The 21,109-nt window shown below is 38.4% G+C and overlaps 1 long non-coding RNA gene across 2 annotated transcripts in view; it reads right to left on the minus strand.

Moving 5' to 3' along the window:
- Positions 1-1,872: 1,872 nt before the first annotated feature.
- The window catches only part of LOC110142654 (uncharacterized), a 30,357-nt gene continuing 11,120 nt past the window's right edge, over positions 1,873-21,109 (minus strand). Inside the window, exons 2-4 of one of the 2 annotated variants that reach the window (XR_011482526.1) lie at positions 18,890-19,258; positions 8,975-9,107; positions 1,873-8,874 (exon numbers count right to left, since the gene is read on the minus strand). This is a non-coding gene — a long non-coding RNA (uncharacterized lncRNA). Of the gene's footprint in view, positions 8,875-8,974; positions 9,108-11,628; positions 19,259-21,109 lie in introns of those variants that run through there. The other variant, XR_002315368.2, reaches the window with a different exon arrangement.

Consider the following 21,109-nt stretch of genomic DNA (forward strand, 5'->3'; position numbering starts at 1 on the left):
GTCCCCATCTGAAAAAAAGAAAATAATTTTTTATATTGTAGTGTGCAATGTGCTAAAAAAGATTAGTTTTATATGTTGAAAGAAACAGTTACATTCAGAAATTAAAAAGATACAAAAATGCTGAAGAGCTAACACAATCTCTTCCTTCTTAATGAATATTATATTGAAGTCTTTCTAATTATGGTAAATCAGATTTTCTTGCAAGAAGTAGCATAAAACAGGAGAAGAATATAAAGAATGAAGAAAAATAGCATAAAAGTGGCAACAGAATAACTAATCCAAATTATGGAGTCCTAATATATGAATGCATCAGTGTAGCCACATTATTGTAATACTGTGAATACAGGGGTTAGTTAAAGTGTACTGTGAATAAACATGGTTAACACAGACTAGTACATATAGTTACATTATTAATAGTATTAATATTATGTATTTTCAGATCTTTGTAACATTGTCACAGAATTTTTTTTCTTATTGAAGTATACTTACAGTGTTAGTTTATGGTGCACAGTAAAGTGATTCAGTTATACGTATACTTACATACTCTTCTTCATCATGGTTTATTAGGTATTTGTCTTTAACTTAGTATGATCATCTCTAGGTCCATCCATGTTGCTGCAAATGGCATTATCTCATTCATTTTTACAACTGAGTAGTATTCCATCGTGTATATATACTACATCTTCTTTATACATTCATCTGTTGATGGGACATTTAGGTTGCTTCCATGTCTTGGCTATTGTAAACAGTGCTGCTGTGAACACTGAGTTGTATCTTTTCAAATTCGTTTTCCCTGAATATATGCCCAGCAGTGGGATTGCTGGATCTTATGGCACGTCTGTTTTTAGCTTTTTAAGGACCGGCCATACTGTCTTCCAGTGGCTGCATCAATTTGCATTCCCACCAACAGTGCAGGAGGGCTCGCTTTTCTCTACAGCCTCCGCAGCATTTGTTATTTGCAGATCTTTTAATGATGGCCATTCTGACTTGTGTTGTCGCTGTTTTATAGCTTGCTAAGGACACTGGCTCTAACACAGTTTATGCCATTTTATTGATTAAATTACAAATGTTATGGTCCAGATTTAATATAAAGTTATGAATATGTAAACTGGATGTTTCCAAATTCTACTTGGAATAGGTAATATGGACCTCAACTCAACTAAATGTTATTTCATATTTTTTGCATAAAAATCAAATTAGTCTTTATATCTTTCCAGTTCAGAATTTTAGTTTCTAATCAAGACAAGTTAGTGTGGTTTAGGAGACTTATTTTCATGCTGAGAACATCATTTGACCTTAAAATAAGATGGTTTTTGGCACATCATGAACCATACCCAAATGTAAAGCTAAAAATTAAATTTGAGCACTTTCCATGTAAAGAGTTGTGTACATGAATGTTCAGAGTATTATTCATAGCTGCCAAAAAGTGGAAACAGCCCAAATGTCCATCAGCTAATAAATGTATAAATAAAATATGGTGTCTCTATATGATGGAATATTATTAGTTAATAAGAAAGAACAAAACACTGATATTGCTACAACATGTATCCTGAAGCTTGAAAACATTCTGCTAAGTGAAAAAAGGCAGACATGAAAGGCCAAGTACTGTGTGGTTCCATTCATATGAAATGACTAGTAGATGACTAGTTACCAGGGACTAGGGGCAGGGAGAATGGGGAGTGGCAGCTTATGAGTATGTGGTCTTTTATGGGGACGTGATGAAAGTTAAATAATGATGATGATTACATAACTCTGTGAATATTCTGAAATTCACTAAACTGTGCACTTTAAAAAGACTGGGTATTATGGTATGTAAATTACCTCAATGTAGATTTTTTAAAACTAATGAATTAGAACAAAAATATGAGAGTCTGGAATAAGAATATTTTTATTACTGAATATTTGCAGTATCTCATACTTCTCAGGTTATTGATTGTAAATGGCATCCTTGTAAACTGTAAAAAATTTACATCCAGTAAGAGTTTTTTCCTTCAGTACAAACAACAATATAATTCAGATTTGGTTTTAATAATAATCATTTGCTGTCAGTCTTAAGTTTGGAGGTATTTTTTATCAGTATTATTCACATAAAACATAGTGATTAACATTAATTTTAAATAACATTTTATTGAAAGTTAAAGTTCATGATTATGATCAGAACTAGAATACATCTGATTTTGGTATACTCTAAATATATAAATCTTTCTTTAAAATTTCAAATAAAATCAAGTAGTTGAAAATTGGGGGTAGATTATTTAGATAAGAAATTTGAGGATTAGGTGCTATCAAATGACAAAATTAAAACAATTTAGTAACGAGTTTGATGTCCTTTATTCAAGAAAAAACAATCTGTAGATTGAGGGTGTAAGCAGTGGAACACTCTTTCCCTTCTCCAGGGATTTTTAAGCAAGAGGGAGTTTTATAGATCGTTAGAAGCAGCAACACCAAAACAGAGCATGGTTGCCTCGGAGGTCAGGGATTTTCTTGTAAGGCCAGCAGGTCCTGTTTTCTAGGGTCAGGTGAGCTATTTAAGCTGAGTTGGAAGTTTGTGATTGGTATACGTTAGGTTTCTAAGTTAGGTGTTTCATGTAAGTGCAGGCTGACTGACATTTAGGTTTGTGGCATGGGCTGAAGCCACTGGGGTGGTCGCCATATTTTTGGGTTCCAAAATACAAATTAAAAGTACTTAACTAAAAGTAAGGAATTCAAATAGAATTACTTCCCAAAAATAACGACAGTGTTTCTTGTTTCCATAACAATCTACAAAATCTAAGCAGAGATGTCTTGTAATTTAGACCAAAATGATCATTTTACCCATATTGAATTTGATTATTTAAATATATAGGTGAGAATGTGTAAGACCGTGATGATAAATGTAAAATTCTTCCATTACAGAATTTTAAAGTAGGTGTGATTATGGGAATGTTGTACTGTGTGGTTCTAAAGAATCGATCTACATAGTACTTGAGTGGCTTAATGGAGCCACATATGGGAGGCTTTTAGTTTTTAATGCTATCTAGTACCTGTTGATTTTTTTCATTGCAGGGAAGTAGTGATTTAACACATGGCACAGTAAGAAAGAATGAAACTTACTAAGAAACATTCTATTACATCTAAAAAATAAAAACTTGTAAGAATTTGGCTCATTTGATGTTGAAGTATGACAATTTCAGAGAGATCCCATCATCAAAATGTATTAAATCTCAAAGTTAATGATTAATAATGTGAATGGGCTTTATTATATATGCCCAGTAAGAACAGCATGATTCCATGATATGGGTTCCCCATCTTACAAAAAGACCTGTACAAGAAAGAACGTGGTTGCTACAATGCTTGATCAGTTCTCCAACAGTAATTTAGACACAAAGGCCAAGAGTTAAGATATAACTAGATATTTGAAGGTTTATATGAATTTAGCCATTCCTTGTTTCTATTCTGCACAAATGGAGAGAAGGGCCAGATTACCCTGGAGCATTTTTGGGGTAGGGCTAAATGGGTACCCCTGGCTTGGAGAGGGCTATAATTAGGGACAAAAGGGATGGTTGAGGATACTGGAGACTAGATGGAGAGATTTACAGAAAGAAGTAGGAAGGAAACTGTCAAAGGTAGACTTGCCTTGAGGGAACTGGAAGTGAAGAGGCAACCTTTTCCTCTTCCTCTTTACTCAAGCACTACCCGGTCTCCTACTGTAGCGGGAAGAACAGAATTCAGGGTGCCACCACTGCAGTGGTTCAGTTTTACATAACTTAGTTGCCTTTTTCTGTATCAATACTTGCAAGCTTAAAAATCTAGTCACTGTAACATGTTCATATATAATTGTTTTGCCTTCCCCCCAAAATTCCTTATTTACAGTTTTAAAAATGGGGATTTATAAAATGGAACTGCTTTTGAGGTGAGTTGTCAATCAGTGATACTAGGATGTCCCTGGTGGTGCACTGGGTAAGAATCTGCCTGCCAATGCAGGGGACACGGGTTTGATCCCGGGTTCGGGAAGATTCCACATGTCTCGGAGCAATGAAGCCTGTGTGCCAAAATTACTGAGCCTGTGCTCCACAGCCTATCGACTGCAACTGCTGAGCTCACATGCTGCAGCTACTGCCGCCCACGCGACTAGAGCCGGTGCTCTGCCCCTGGAGGAGCCTTCACAAAGAGAAGCCGGCGCACTGCGATGAAGAGTCGCCGCACCCACGGCTCCTGGAGAAAGCCCACACGAAGCGACAACCACCCAGCTCAGCCAAAATTAAAACATTCTTCAAAACAAACAAACTGATATGCAGGTCTGAGTAGGCTAGCTGGTGTCTTAAGATTTAGGCCCAAGGATGTTAATGGAACAGATTTGTTGACGATAATCACTCCCATCTTAAGTGTTCATTTAAAAAAAAATACTGAGTGCCTGTTATGTGCTAGGCACTGAGCTAGATGTTGAAGATAACAGATGAAAGCCAGCTGTCACCTTTAGGAAAAATTTTTATGTAGGGAGCCCATTAACTATCAGATCACAAATAGGATGTATACAATACTATAAGTGCACATATAGAGTAATTTTGTGCTCACTTAGTCATGTCTGACTCTTTGCAACCCCATGGATTGTAGCCCACCAGGCTCCTCTGTGGAATTTCCCAGGCAAGAATACTGAAGTGGGTTGCCATTTCCTTCTCCAGGGGATCTTCCTGACAGGGATTAAACCTGAGTCTTTCGTGCCTCCTGCAACGGCAGGGAGATTCTTTACCACTGTGCCACCTGGGATCATAGAGCAATACTGATATACCCAATCCAGCTGGAGATGGGGAGGCTACCTTCAGAAGGGAGTTGTATTTAAACAAATGAAAAGGTCATGCCAGGAAAAAAAAAAAAAAAGGAATGCTCCCATGCAGAGGGAACATCGTGCAAAACAGAGAACTTGGCCTGATAAGTTTTGGGAATTACAAGTTTCCAAAACTTTGGAAAGTAAGTTTCCAAGGTACTTTGGTAGTTTAGAAAGTATTTTGACTACAGGAGTAGTAGTGGTATTGTGTGTAGGGGTGGGAGAGATGAACGAGCAAAGATGAAATGAGACAAAACTTTGCCAAGACAAGGCTGGATATCTTGAGGGCCTTATAAGCCATGTTCATGAGCTCAGATTTAATTGTGAAGGGTATGGGATGAGGGAATTAAATTTTTAGCATAAAGTCATGACATTTTAATCATGAGAAGATAACTATGATAATGTGAAGGATGTAGCAAAACTGTATGTTAGGATGGAGATTAGAGGTAAAGAGACCAATTGAGATGGTATTAAAATAATCTAGATGAGTTGTGATTGTGAGAAAGACCTAAAATAGTTGTAATAATTGCTGTTAAAAGTGCTACACTCAATATGCCAGCAAATTTGGAAAACTCGGCAGTGGCCACAGGACTGGAAAAGGTCAGTTTTCATTCCAAAGAAAGCAATGCCATAGAATGTTCAAACTACTGCACAATTGCACTCATCTCACACGCTAGCAAAGAAATGCTCAAAATTCTCCAAGCCAGGCTTCAAAAGTATGTGAACTGTGAACTTCCAAATGTTCAAGCTGGATTTAGAAAAGGCAAAGGAACCAGAGATCAAATTGCCAACATTCGTTGGATCATCGAAAAAGCAAGAGAGTTTCAGAAAAACATCTACATCTGCTTTATTGACTACACTTAAGCCTTTGACTGTGTGGATCACAACAAACTGTGGAAAATTCTTCAAGAGATGGGAATACCGGACCACCTTACCTGCCTCCTGAGAAATCTGTATGCAGGTCAAGAAGCAACAGTTAGAACCATACGTGGAACAGACTGATTCCAAATTGGGAAAGGAGTACGTCAGGGCTGTATACTGTCACCCTGCTTGTTTAACTTATCATGTGAAATGCTGGGGTGGATGAAGCACAAGCTGGAATCAAGACTGCTGGGAGAAATATCAATAACCTCAGATATGCAGATGACACCACCCTTATGGCAGAAAGCAAAGAACTAAAGAGCCTCTAGATGAAAGAGGAGAGTGAAAAAGTTGGCTTAAAACTCAACATTCAAAAAACTAAGATCATGGCATCCAGTCCCATTATTTCATGGCAAATAGATGGGGAAACAATGTAAACAGTGAGATTCTTTATTTTCTTGGGCTCCTAAATCACTGCAGATGGTGACTGCAGCCATAAAATTAAAAGACATTTGTTCCTTGAAAGAAAAGCCATGACCAACCTAGACAGCATATTGAAAAGCAGAGACATTACTTTGGTGACAAAGGTCCATCTAGTCAAAGCTATGGTTTTTCCAGTGGTCATGTATGGATGTGAGAGTTGTACTATAAAGAAAGCTGAGTGATGAAAAATTGATGCTTTTGAACTGTGGTGTTGGAGAAGACTCTTGAGAGTTCCTTGGACTGCAAGGAGATCCAACCAGTCCATCCTAAAGGAAATCTGCCCGGAATATTCATTGGAAGGACTGATGATGAAACTAATATTTGGCCACCTGATGCAAAGAACTGACTCACTGGAAAAAGACCCTGATGCTGGGAAAGATTGAAGGCAGGAGGAGAAGGGGACGACAGAGGATGAGATGGTTGGATGGCATCACCAACTCAATGGACATGAGTTTGAGCAGGCTCTGGGAGTTGGTGACAGACAGGGAAGCCTGGAGTGCTGCAGGCCATGGTGTCTCAAAGAGTCAGACGTGACTGAGCAACTTAACTAAACTGCAGTAAAGACACATAGTACAGGGTATTTAATGGGTAGAGCTGACCTTAAGAAAAAAAATTTTTTTGAGGTTTCCCCTCCAGTTATTTATTAGAATGTAATAATAAAGTCATATATATATATATACACACACACAAATACATAAGATGATAACATATAATACAATAAAAATAAAATACTTGATATAAACTTTATGCTCTTAAGTTTACATATTAAATGTGGGAAAAGGTAAAACTAATAAAATTAATATTTATGTGCTACTTGATTTTTATTTTTTTCCTGACAAATCACCTCTTGAAACAAATATAGAGCTGACTGTTACAATTTAGGTTCTTTTATATTTGGCATAACTAACTGCTGTGTTCTATATATAGTGACCAGCTTTCTCTACTAGAAACTTTAGGAGACCTTGTTCATTCTTTCACTGATGTCATTTCACTGATGGCCAGAAATTAGCAACTGTTACCTATGTCTGTTCTCATTTGCCCTAAGACAAAGTACTGTTTCATGGTACTAACAAGATCATAAACCTAAAGATGACACAGGCTCTGGAATCACATGGTAGTGCTAAGTTGTAAGTGGGATCAAGGTGATCTGGACAACATTTATATTACTTTCTGTAGATTAATGAAATAAATCACAACATGAGGAAAAATATCTAGTAAAGAATTCAAATATTCTAGTTTGAGAAACACTGATATAGAGGTTATAAAAACCCTTTTATCACATACCTAATGTTGATTTTCCTCCACGGATTCCAGTTTATTCATCTAAAAAATATTTGACCACCTACTCAAAATATCAAGTGTCACATGGTATAGAAGTTTCATATATACTAGGAATTAGAAATTTTTCAACTAAGACTTGTCACTGAGTGAAGTGGTGTTGGGAACTGAATGGAATGAGAAAAATTGGACAGCTTGGCCATGACAGGAAATTGGAAATAGGGTATTAGATAAGAGGAACTTAGGATCAAAGGTGGTTTTTGTTATTCAGTCACCAAGTCATGTCTGACTCTGTGACCCCATGGGCTGCAGCTAGACTTCCCTGTCCTTCACTATCTCCTGGAGTTTGCTCAAATTCTTGTCAATTGAATTGGTGATGCCATCCAACCATCTCATCCTCTGTTGCCCCCATCTCCTCCTCCCCTCAATCTTTCCCAGCATCAGGGTCTTTTCCAATGAGACAGAACAGAAAGGCGAGATTAATCGATGGAGCCAGTTTCTTCACAAGACATGACAGGAGGTCAAACAGTATTTGATTCTGTAAAAGGGATAAATGTATCTGGGCTTCCCAGACAGTGCTAGTGGTAAAGAATCCACCTACCAAAGCAGCACATGCAAGAGATGCAGGTTTGATCCCTGGGTCAGGAAAATCCTCTGGAAAAGGGAATGGCAACGACTCCAGTATTCTGGCCTGAAAAATCCCATGGACAGAGGTATCTGGTGGGTTATAGCCTATGGGGTTGCAAAGAGTTGGACAAGCCTTAGCACTGCAAACCTATCAGGGACTAGAGGCAAGAAGATTAGAATGGGTAAATAAATTTTAGATGAGAGGCAGCAGGAGGCTAGCCATTAATAATCAGTGTTCTCAGGTTTCTTGGTAAAATAGGAAGGAGCGCTGTGTGATGATTGAATTGGGCATGAGAAAAGGAGGTAAGTGTGGGATCACTGAAAGGGGAAACTAAAGAACCGAAGAAAGGAAAAAAAGGCCTCCTTAAGGGCCTAAGGTAGAAGACAATGAATTTGTCAGGGAAGTTTTCCATGTTATTGTATAATTGTTTTTAAAGTGTAAAATCAACAGTTCTCAAAAATTAGTGTTCGTTCCCATCTCAAGAAACTCAAATGACAGAAAACTTTTTATTGAGAAAGAGGATGTGTAGAAAGGAGTGAGAGGCAGTTTACATTTAATCAAAATTCATTTAGTGGATACTTACTGAACATCTACTATGCATCAAGCTCTGAGCTTGGCTTGTGGTAAAATTTATGTAGTTTTCATATTTTATTTTTCCTCCCCAGTAGTTCTTAAGTCTGTAAAACTAAGAAGGTGCCTGGGTTGAAATTTGAAGCCTTGTCCATTCAGATTATCACGTTCTTTCCATCTTCACTCCCCATTTCCACTCAGGATACCGCAGATGGTTCTGTGGGTATGCCTAGTGCTCATTAAACATGGTCTGGAAAACCAAAGATCTAATGAGTATTAATACTGAAGCCTCATTATAATAATAATAGTCACATGTAAAACAAATAATGCAGGAGACGTGGGTTTGATACCTGGATTGGGAAGATCCCCTGGATAAGGAAATGTCAACCCACTCCAGTATTTTTGCCTGGGAAGTCCCATGAACAGAGGAGCCTGGCAGGTTACACAGTCCATGGGTCACAAAAGTCGGACATGACTTAGCGACTAAACAACAAAAACAATATGAAGGTTATTAGAGATAAATGTAAAGACAGGCACTCAGATGAAGAGAATCTGGCCTAACAGCATGTGATAAAGACAACAGCAATATGCTTAGGGCTGCCCAAACGACCTATACATTTTTACCACGAAAGATGTAACTAAGCTATGCAGAACAAAGCAGTTTCCTTTTTTTGCTCATCTCTCCTCGTCATATGAGAGTAGATTGTGCTTTTTAATAGCTTTATTGAAATATAGTTGATACAAACTAAACTGCATATAAACCATGCAGTTCAAAAGCTGACATATGTATACATCTGAGAAATTAACACCAAAGTAAAAATGATGAGCGTATCCATCACTGCAAGCGTCCTTGTACTCCTGTGTAAACTCTCTCTCGTTCTTCCCATCCCTCATCCACAGGAAACCCCTGGTCTGTTTTCTGGCACTGCTGATTAGTATTTTCTAGAATTTTATTTAAATAGAGTCATAGAGTATGCCCTATTTTCTTCTCTGGCTTTTTACACTGGCATAACTTGTTTTGAGATATATCTATGTTGTGTCTCTTAATAGTTTGTTTTTTAAAAGTTGCTGAGTCATATTCCATTTTATGGATGTGCCACGATTATTTTATCCATTCTCCTGTGGACATCTGGGTTGTTTCCAGTTTTTGTCTATTACAAATACAGCTGCTATGAACATTCTTGTATGACTGTTCATATGGACATGTGCTTTCATTTCTCTTGAGTAAATAGCTAGAAGTGGAATCACTGGATCATATGGTAGGCATATGTTTAACTTTTTAAGAATCTGCCACACTTTCTCAGGTGACTATACCTTTTTACATTCCTTCCTGTTGTGTATGAGAGTTCCAATTCCTCCTGAATTCTTACGATTTGTCTTTAATCTTAGTCATTCTAATAGGTATGTAGTGGTATCTCATTGTCCTTTTAATCTGCATTTCCTTGGTGACGATGATGTTCAGCATCCTTTCATGTGCTGCTCTGCCATCCATATACCTTCTTTGAAGAAATGTCTTTTTTTTTTTTTATAAGAATAAATTTTTATTTTAAAACACTAGGGTTTTTTTCACAGCAAAATGAAGAAATGTCTTATTTGCATTTCTTTGCCCACTGCTTGTTGGGTTCCTTTAGTCAGTATTTATTTACAGGCAACAGAGATTTTACAACAGGCAACAGAGATTTTAGTCAGTATCTATTTACAGGCAACAGCCAAGATTTTAAGAAGTAATAACCAAGTCATAACAAGGTAGCATATACATGGAAGAAAATGAAAAAGACTTAATTTTTAGCAAGGACTTTACTTTGTGTGATGGTGGAATTTAAGGGTTCATTATATAAATCTGAGTATTAAATCTGTTTTAGCTTTAGCTAGCAGGACCACTTAGCTCATATTGGTCAGTCTTTGTCCCTTCTTTAAGAGCACAGACAACAGTATGCTAGAGCTGGCTGACGCTGCCTTATGAGTGCTGATTTTAGAAGTTTTAAAACCTATGGCTGATTCACGCTGATGTTTGGTAGAAACCAACATAAAATAATTATACTTCAGTTTAAAAATAAATGAATTTACAAAATAAAAATTAAAAAGTTTTAAGAATTTTTCAGAATTTAAACACAGCCATTATCAGAAATTATATAAACTGAAAGTTATAGTAATATCCAATATTACTGAATAATAAATACTCAAAACTCATTTTCTTAGTTATTTTACTATTTCATTATTACCCATGTTTTTATGATTATGTCTGTTGTGTGCATATGAGGGAAATCTTATAATCTGATAGTCTACACCTCTTTCCACCTCTGTGTTCAGTGTTAGCTTGAAGTAGAGTCACAGTGGGAGTATTTAACCCCACTGGAATTAGCGGACATCACAATCAGAACTTTGTTTTTTTTTAACCCTGGAGAGCCTAGTTGTTAAACTTACAGCATACTGGTAAAGACCCTTCAAACTACACTAACTTTCTGTCCATGATGAATAATGAAGCTTCAGTTACATGGAGAATTCACCTTTGTGAAACAATTCCTCAAGAACAGATCAATTTTTTTTGTTACAGAACAAAGCTTACAACACCTATTTTCCTTGCTGCTCAGTTTTTTTCTTACTTCCAAGTTCCCTAAGGTTGAGAATGCCAAAGTTTGAGTAATGGGTAAGGAAGGGTGCTAATGTATTATTTTCGTGATTTGAAATAAAAAAATACATAAAATATTTTTTGTAGAAGAATTACTACAAAAGATGTTAAATATAGAAAATTATAATGGGCAAAAAATAGGAAAGATAAACAGCTCTATACTACCAAATTTCTATACATGTAGGAATAGAGGAAACTAGACTAAAATGAGAAGGAGCAAACCAGGATACAAGAAGTCCAAACTTAACCAAGACTCTGGATGCCATCAGAAATTTAGTTACAGATTTGGTAACACAGTACAGCAGTCTAGAGATGTCAAACTGGGCAGGAGAGGCAAACTCTTAAAGCGCAAAAGATAGTAAGTGACTGACACACTTGAGTGTTCATTACAATTTATTGTTTTAAAGTTCTAGAGGGAGAGATTGATTAACATATACACATTATACTATGTATAAAATAGGGCTTCCCAGATGGTGCCAGTGGTAAGGAACACGCCTGCCAATGCAGGAGACAGATGCAGAGTCAATCCCTGGGTCAGGAGGATCCCCTGGAGGAGGGCATGGCAGCCCACTCCACTATCCTTGCCTGGAGAATCCCATGGACAGAGGAGCCTGGCGGAATACAGTCCATAGGGCCGCACAGAGTTATACATGAGTGAAACAACTCAGCACGTATGCATATGACATGGGTGTATAAAACAGGCAACTGATAAGGACCTACTGTATAGCCCAGGGAACTCAGTGCTGAGTAATGGCCTATATACGGGAAAAGAATCTAAAGAACAGTGAATTTATGTATATATATAACTGACTCACTTTGCTGTACCACTGAAACTGACACATTATAAATCAACTGTACCCCAACTTAAAAAAAGTATGAAGAGAAACGAAGGATTTCAGAAGGAAGAGAAACCATCTTAAAGTTTCAGGATCCAAATGAAAAGCGTTTACATTTAAAATATAAAAGAAACGTATACATATGACTTCCAATAAGACATTTTTATGTCTCACATGGAATTCAAATAGAGGTGAAAGAAAATGTTTGCCTGGATTATGCTAAGGTACTAGCATGACAACTTTGTAGAGTGATGTACATCAACAGTAACAGTTTGGTATTAAACTCAAAGGACCAAACAATCTTTAAACCAGTCAATGCCCTATATAATCACTTTACCAATGAACTGGACAAAATAAATCAAACTTTATCAAATTAATTGGTAGGTACAAACTTTTCTTGAAGTTAAAAATGAAGAGGAATACAAATTCCCAAGGAAATAACTTCTCTCTCTCTCTAGAAATTTAAAATTTATCAAGGAGACTGAATGAAATGATCTCACATGAAAAATACCTAATTAAAAAAAAATACCTAATAATATGTGAAACTAGTAAATGTAACCAACAACTACCTGCTGAACATTTCCACAATTAAAATTAAGTAAACCACTATTTTTTCACCAACTCTTTTCCTGATTTCCAAAATCAACTCCTCTTCTAATTGACTTATTTAGATGAATGTATTTTCTAGTCTCCAAGATTCAGTATTGGAGTAACTTTTTTTCTTTTATCTTTCTTTTATCAGTCTCTGTGTTGGGCCTTCAAATGCATACATTTTAATATACATTTAAAAATATTTTCGTCATTTTATTTGCATAACCACTCTGTGAGTAACGCAGAAGTTATAAACATTTCATCATTCTGTTGGAGGGCCTACAAGGTGACTGGCATGTAAACAGGAAGCAGAGTAAGAAGTTAAATTACTTGCCTAAGTTGACAGGACCAGTAATTACAAGTCCTATGATCCTAATGTCAACATTCTTTTCATTACACCATGGTGCCTCCCATTAACTCATATTTGATCCATTACTCTAGATTTCTAGTGATTTTCTCTGCCTTTACTCTTACCTGTATGTTGCATATCAGTATCAGATTAAACACAGCTTTTATTGAAAGATTATAATAAAGAAGCTGCCAATGATTTCCTATTATACAGAAAATATAGTTCAGAATCTTATATCTGTTTCATACATGAAACCTCTAATCACACTGGGCTTCTCTTGTTCCTTTGAACATAACGTTTAACTTTCCTGAGACTGCCTTTGCTTTTAGCAGTGTTTCCCTTCTCTGAGTTACATATCCCTGAATAACAATTATTGCAGGGACCTGAACATTTATCATATATATATGTATTATTTATATATAGTTTATAGACTAAGTATATGTATAACTACTACTTTGTGTGTTTTGATGGAGAGGGGGCAGGGAGCACCAGTAAAATTTTTGACATTTAAAAAAAAAGTCTTCGCAACTGAAGTGTCCATCAGTGAATGAATGGTTAAAGAAGACGTGATATATATATATATATATATATATATATATATATACACACACATTGGAATACTATTCATCCATAAAAGGAATGAAATCTTGCCATTTGCAAACAACACGGGTAGACTTGGAGGGTACTATGCTCAGTGAAATAGGTCAGAGACAAATACTGTATGATATCACTTTTATGTTGAATATAAAAAATAAAACAAACTAGTGAATGTAACAAAAAAGAAACAGACTCACAGGTACAAAGAACAAACTAGTGGTTACCAGAGGGGACAGGGGTGGGGGAAGGGGCAAAATAGGAGTAGAGGGTCAAGAGATACAAACAACTAGGCATAAAATAAATCAGCTACAAGGATGTATTGTACAGCACAGGGAATATAGTTATTTTATTTATGATAACTATAAATTGACTATAACCTTTAAAAATTGTGAATCACTGTGTTGTATATCTGAAACTGATACAATATTGTGCATCACCTATACCGCAATTTAAAAAAAAATGAGACCACTGCAGTTCCACTTCTGGTAATGAAGGACTATGGTTTTGATCATGTTTCTGCTGAGAACATCTAGGAAAGCTGAGACAAAACAAAGAAATATATCTGTTTGAAGGCACTGGAACTCTCAAAAGTGAGGATTTCACGGCTAAGACCTAGTATAGGCAGACAGGTTGGAGAGGCGCTTACAGCCTCTCTGCTGGAGGCACCTGTCTCTTCCAGAAGCAACTAAGAACAACAAAGCCTTTTGCAAGCTCACAGACCTAGGTGGGGGTAGAAGAGGAGAAAAACTGGAGTTGGGCTCACCAAGAAAGAGATAAGGACCTCAGTTTTTCTGTTGAAATTCTAACGTGCTGTACCCTACAAGTCAGAGTGAGCCGAAAATAGATTGGAACTGAATCATCTCTGTTCTCAACTGGATTGCAGTGATCTGAGGATGCTAAAGGCCCTTGCTACCTAATAGAAGTAAAAAACTCCTCTCTAAAAGAAAGTCATGCTATCCCAAGCCTCAAAATATTTCTACAATTGTTTACATACAATGTCTAGCACACATAAAGCAATAATCAGGTATATGCGATGACATGACAAGATAGAGAAGCAACCACAGAAACAGGACTCACGGGGATTATGAAATGAAGACTTCAAAACAGTGTAATTACGGAGTTCCCTGGTGGTCCACTGGATAGGACTCAGTGCTTTTACTGAGGTGGCCCAGGTTCGATCCCTGGTTGGGGAGAACTAAGACCCTGCAAGATATGTAGCACAGCTCTCTCCCAAATTCCCCAAATTACTATGATTAATCTGTTCAGGAACTTAGAATATGAGTAAGAATGTGGAGAATGGAAACATAACCAAATGGAATTCTATTGAAAGATTCAACAAAAATCCAGTGAATGGATTTAATAGCCAATTATATAGAGTTGAAGACAAAATTAGGGAACTGTAAGAAAATTCAGAAGAAATTGCGGACAGATTAACAAAAAGACTAAAAGATGAAAAATGGAAAAAATTTAAAAGATAGGAGATACAGAGTAAAAAAAAAAAAAGTCCAATATAGGTATATAATTAAAACCCAGAAGCGGCATGAGAGACTGTAACAAAGTAATACTGAAAGAGATGTCTCAAATAAACAAAAAGCATCATGCTTTAGATTCAAGAAGCATTATAAACCTTTAAGGAAAAGGCAAAGAAAATAACACCTAAGCACTTCATATTAAAAGTGAACTATGCTAACTATGCTAAAAGTGAAAAACGCTAACTGCTGATATTCAAAGGGGGAAACGTTGAGCATCCGTAGGTAAGAAAATTATTCTATCGAATGACGGTAAGCTCCTTTGCAACCAAATGATGCTATCTTTAGAGTATTAAAAGAAAACAGAATCATATTCAGATAATATAACTTTCAAAAGCTAAGACAATATAAAGGTATTTTCAAACTAACAGAAACTGAAAATTGGGCTTCTCTGGTGGCTCAGCTAAAGCATCTGCATTGCAGCAGACCTGGGTTCAATCCCTGGGTTAGGAAGATCGCCTGGAGAAGGGAGCAGCTACCCACTCCAGTGTTCTGGCCTGGAGAATTCCATGGACTGTATGGGGTCGCAAAGAATCTGACACAACTGACCGACTTTCACTTTCTTCACCTCTGCCTTGGAGGAAAAAGTAACCGTTGAGTAGAGAGAAATGTTCTCAGATGGAAGTTCTTAGATTTTCAAAGGGATGAAGAACAGTAAAGAAAATATATGGGTAAATCCCAACAAATATATTAGACTTCCTTTATTATTATTATTTTTTGTTTGGCTGCGCTGGGTCTTAGTTGCGGCATGTGAATTCTGTACCAGCGTGCAAACTCCCAGTTTCGCAAGTGGGGTCTGGTTCCCTGACCAGGCATCAAACCTGGGTCCCCAGCATTGGTCCTGCACCAGGATATCACTGATCCGTTACAGCACTGAAGTCTGTACCAATGGACTACCAGAGAAGCCCCTATACTAGACTTGCAGATGTCAAGGACGCACGTTCTAATTTCTAGAGCAGCTAAACAATAATAAAAAGACATGCAGGCCTCCTTGGTGGCTGAGCGGTAAAGAATCTGTCTGCCAGTGTAGGAGATGCAGGTTTGATCCCTGGGTCAGGAAGATCCCCTGGAAGGAAATGGCAACCCACTCCAGTATTCTTGCTTGGGAAATCCCATGGACGGAAGAGCCTGGTGGATTATAGTCCATGGGGCCACAAAACAGTCAGACATGACTTAGCGACTAAACAACAACAACAAAAAGACATATAACTAAAAGGAAAAGGGGAATAAATAAACCTGACGTATCACAAAGGATGAAGAAAGTAGAGAAAAAAGAGTGAAGAGCAGGGGAGACAAGAAACAGTAGGATAGCAGCTTTAAAGCCCCATGTATCGGTAAAAACAAACTTCAATTGACTATCCCAATTAAAAGATAAGACTGCTGCCTTGGATTTATAAAGATACACCTTTAACCTGTTTTCAAGAGGTAAATATTAGAATACAGAAAAGTTTAAAGCGAAGAGATATGCAAAAACTAAAAGAAAGACTGCGGCTATGCTAATATTCAAGAAACAATACAAGAGATATAAAGCTCACATGTCAAGAGCCCTAACAGGAAACAAGTGACACCCTCAGGATTGTTTGTTTTAAACAGAGGGACTAATTACAAACGTGTGTATAGGGTATAAGAGAATTACAAGGATAGTTCTGTAATCCAGGGTTAACAACAGGGGAACTGCACCTCTCTTAAGCTCCAAGAGACAGAAGGAATTAACCAAAGTCTTAAGGGAGAGAGAATTATCAAGAGTTCATCATGAGAGAGGCAATCATTTTTGGTCAGGGTACACATTCAGTTCAGGGCAACCTCTAATGGAGCGAGCCAGGGGGACTATAAGCACTTATCTCAACTCTTTTCCACCATACACTCTCCTTCTATCAGCTACTGATCATGGGGTGGTATCAATTCAGTCACATTCTCATCTGAAGCCAAAAACGTTATCCACCCCAGACTTCTTCATATATGGTAAGGGAGAAAAGAAATAAGTCACAAAACATAATTATAGTTTCATAAAACCAGTGTTTCAGCTGGTCATGAAGACTAGGTTCATGAGCATAGCTGCTTTCTATCACCACCCATCTAGGTCTCTCTTACTCCCTGCTTGGACCTAAGCTGAATGGAATTCTTTACCAGGTAAAAGTGAAGTCGCTCAGTCATGTCCAAATCTTTGTAACCCCATGGACTGTAGCCCACCAGCCTCCTCCATCCATGGGATTGTCCAGGCAAGAATACTGGAGTGGGTTGCTGTTTCCTTCTCCAGGGGATCTTCCCCACCCAGGGATTGACGCTGGGTCTCCCGCACTGCAGGCAGACGCTTTACCGTCTGAGCCAGGGTGGGTGATCCAAAGAGTCACTCTTACAAGATGAAACCAAGTTGAGGTCCTTTTGGGTTACCCTAGTTTTTTCATTGACTGTTGGCCAAGAGAATACTGGTGAATGTCATACATTCCATTTAAGTCCTACTTACTCCACTGTGCAACAGCAATCGAAGTTCCCCCTTTAAAAGGAATCTTTCTCCTTTGTTTGTCAGTAGTGCTCCCCCCGCCCCCCAGTGGTTAACGATAGGAAAAGTCCTGCCGGCAAGCCATGTCCACTTCCAATTCATTGAAACCGTGTTTCCTAGAAATAATTCCTCCCTTGAGTACTAAAACCTCCAAAGCCACTAAGACTGATGCTTCATGGACCAGAAAATTCCTCAAGAGGTTCACTAGGCATAATGAGAGAATGCAACACAGATGCGTACGTGTGTACACCAAAAGACATACACAACAATGTTCACAGAAGCTCTCCTAACAGCCAAAGAATGGAAACATCTCTAATGTCTATCGACAATACAACGGATAAATAAATGTAGTGTAAAGTAGAATACTGAATGCGGTTGTAGCAATGAAAATGAATGAATGACGGTTACCTGCGCCAGGCAACAACATGGATAAATCTACAATGTTAGATAAAAGAAGCCAGAAACTCAAGATACATTATGTATTCAATTTATATAAAGGTTAACCACTATCAAACCTAATCTTTGGTGTTAGAATTCAGGATGGTGATTACCCTTGGGAAGGATGAAGAGTAATGACTAAGAAGGGACATAGTTATTGATGTGGGTGGTGACTATAGTTACCTTCATTTTGTGATGTCATGCTAAACAACTATATTTGTGTTTTTCTATACATACGTTATGCTTCCATTAAAAAGCTTATTTAAAAAAATAATATAACTGTCAACTTGCATATAATGTATAATTTCTCTGGATGCTTTTGTTTTTCTGTATTTTATCAGTTTGACTATAACATGCATAGGTGTGACTTCATTGTAATTTTTCTGCTTGCAATTTCCTGAGCTTTGTAGATTTATAGTCCTATGCTTTCCACCAAATTTGGAAAACATGCCACCTGAACTCTTTTTTACAAAATTAGTCATTCTGAAAAATAGAAGGACTACTCTCATATCCACTCTATACACCTTCTGGGGAAGGTAGCACCATATACTGATTATGGATTCTAAGCATGTACTACATTGTTTAGGCCAGCATCCCTAATTTGCAGGTTACTGTATCATAACTGGCCAGTTTTCCAATTTCTTCTGAGTTCTCCTCTAGCCTGTCAACTCATAAGCCAGTGACAATGAACCAGTACATACCCTGACCTCAGGCTGTATTCCTAACATTATTCCCTACGGAAAGATTTCCCTTTACAATATGTGTTAGTGCCGCTAATGAGAGGTGTTTTACTGACCATTCACATCCAGCTGTGGCCAGCTCACAGCAGATCCTTTCAAGAATGAATAGGACCCACACTTTTTTCTCTTCCATTAACTGGTCAGAAGGAACTCCTCCTGAAGCCAACTTATATGGGTTGGGGGAGAAACGCTGAAGGAGCAGGGTCAGGGACTACAGGAGTCTGAGTCACCTGCTCATTTAGTTCAGCCGTAGCCAGTTCCCAGTCTACCAGGGAGTAGACTGCTCTGTGCTCATCCAGCTGTATGGTCTTGTGAATCAGATAACGTCAGTTCACGATGGGTGGTTTGATTATTCACACGGTCACTTGATGTCCCATGGTCAGGTGTTCCATCCTACCAGGTAGCAGGAGCAAATCTGGAGCTGCCTTTCAAAGAAACAAAACAAAATGTTGTTGGCGGAGGAAGATATGTTCTTATTCCGAAACCAAAGGGTCTGTGTTGTAATTCCCCTATGGGAACTTACCTAAGCCTTCATTTAACATCTCTTACCATGTGAACTTCCAGTACCATTGGACCTGCCTCATCACAAGGCCCCCCCTCAAAACTTGCAGTCTCACGGGTTACCCAGAAAACAGGTTAGAGCAGGTCACCCAAATGTGCTTTATTTTGTTGCCTCCAGAACCCCAAAAAGTCTGCTACACCTTTCTCCCTTTCTCTGTGTTGTAGTGGTAGGAAACACAACTACTCATCACTTAATTTGAATGGATATTCAAACATGTCTCTGGCCACTGCAACCCTAGAAACTTGGTGCAGTCCTGGGTTTATCGTTGCATCTTCTGGCAGGCATATGCCTTATCAGATCATGCAGAATGCTTGCTACTCCTTTCCCATTAGGTTCATTTAACATAATTTCATTGTATAATAGACTAGTATGATATTCTAGGGCACAGTGATATGATCAAGGTCCCTTTATACCACAGAAACAACAGGGATGTTGACACAGCCCTGAGACAAGACAGTTAGAGCTGACTGTCGTCTGTGTCATTTAAGTGCAATATGCTTTTGATTTTCTTCACTGATGAGAAAGGAGGTGGGAGTGGGGGGCAGAGCACATTTCCAGATCAATACCTGTGTATCATGTCAAAGTCTCTATTAATTTCTCCCAGTGAAGACACCACAGCTGGGACAACTGCAGTTGCCCCCCACCCCCACCCCACACCTGACTAAGCTCTGCGACAGTCCACTGTCATCTTTCACTACCCGTCTGGTTTTCACACTGTCATCTCCACGATCCATCTGGTGATCACACTACTGCTGCTGCTGCTGAGTCGCTTCAGTCGTGTCCGACTCTGTGCGACCCCATAGACAGCAGCCCACCAGCTCCCCCGTCCCTGGGATTCTCCAGGCAAGAACGCTGGAGCGGGTTGCCATTTCCTTCTCCAATGCATGAAAGTGAAAAGTGAAAGTGAAGTCGCTCAGTCACATCCGACTCTTAGCGACCCCATGGACTGCAGCCTACCAGGCTCCGCCGTCCATGGGATTTTCCAGGCAAGAGTACTGGAGTGGGGTGCCACTGCCTTCTCCGGGTGATCACACAGGGAATTTAAATGGGAATATGGCAGCAGCTGCCATGCCAGCACAGGGGCACTAACTTCTGTACTGCTTTTCTTTTACTGTCTTGAGAGGGAGTGGTAACAATCAGTTCTGAACTTCCATCTAGTCCTACCTACAATAACAACACTCACTCCATTGGTCAGGAAATGAAAATGAAGATTGTTTCAGTTATTAAAATGTATTTATTCTCACCACATGTCTGGGGTTGGAGAAGTAACCACTATGGGTCTCTCTGGGCTGTTAGCCAGACTCAGGCCAGGACTCATGTGTCACTCGACTTTTTTGGGGGCCCCTATTCTAACCAATAAATAGCCACTGGAGAAGGATTAGGGCAATGATTCCCTAACTTGCTCAATGGAATTACTGGGGGAGCTTAAAAAATACAAAAAAAGGCCTGTCTCTCACCCCCAGAAATTATGAGTTAACTGGCTTGGGGTGTATCCTTGGCTTCTAAGGTGTTCTTAAGTCCAGACAAGCTTGGGGATCACTGGGTCTGGAGAAGATCAATGGTCATACCGCTGTGGCTGCACTGCAGGATTCTTCCTTGAAGGGACCAAATCTCTCCCCATCAGGAAGCACCAAGTCTGTGTCTTGGATGAGATGCTTCAAATTTAACTCCTCAGGTTCTCACTGGTCAAAACAGCAAGATCTTTGTGTAGGCC

Source organism: Odocoileus virginianus, chromosome 21, assembly GCF_023699985.2.
Source record: "Odocoileus virginianus isolate 20LAN1187 ecotype Illinois chromosome 21, Ovbor_1.2, whole genome shotgun sequence".
NCBI classification, from domain to species: domain Eukaryota; kingdom Metazoa; phylum Chordata; class Mammalia; order Artiodactyla; family Cervidae; genus Odocoileus; species Odocoileus virginianus.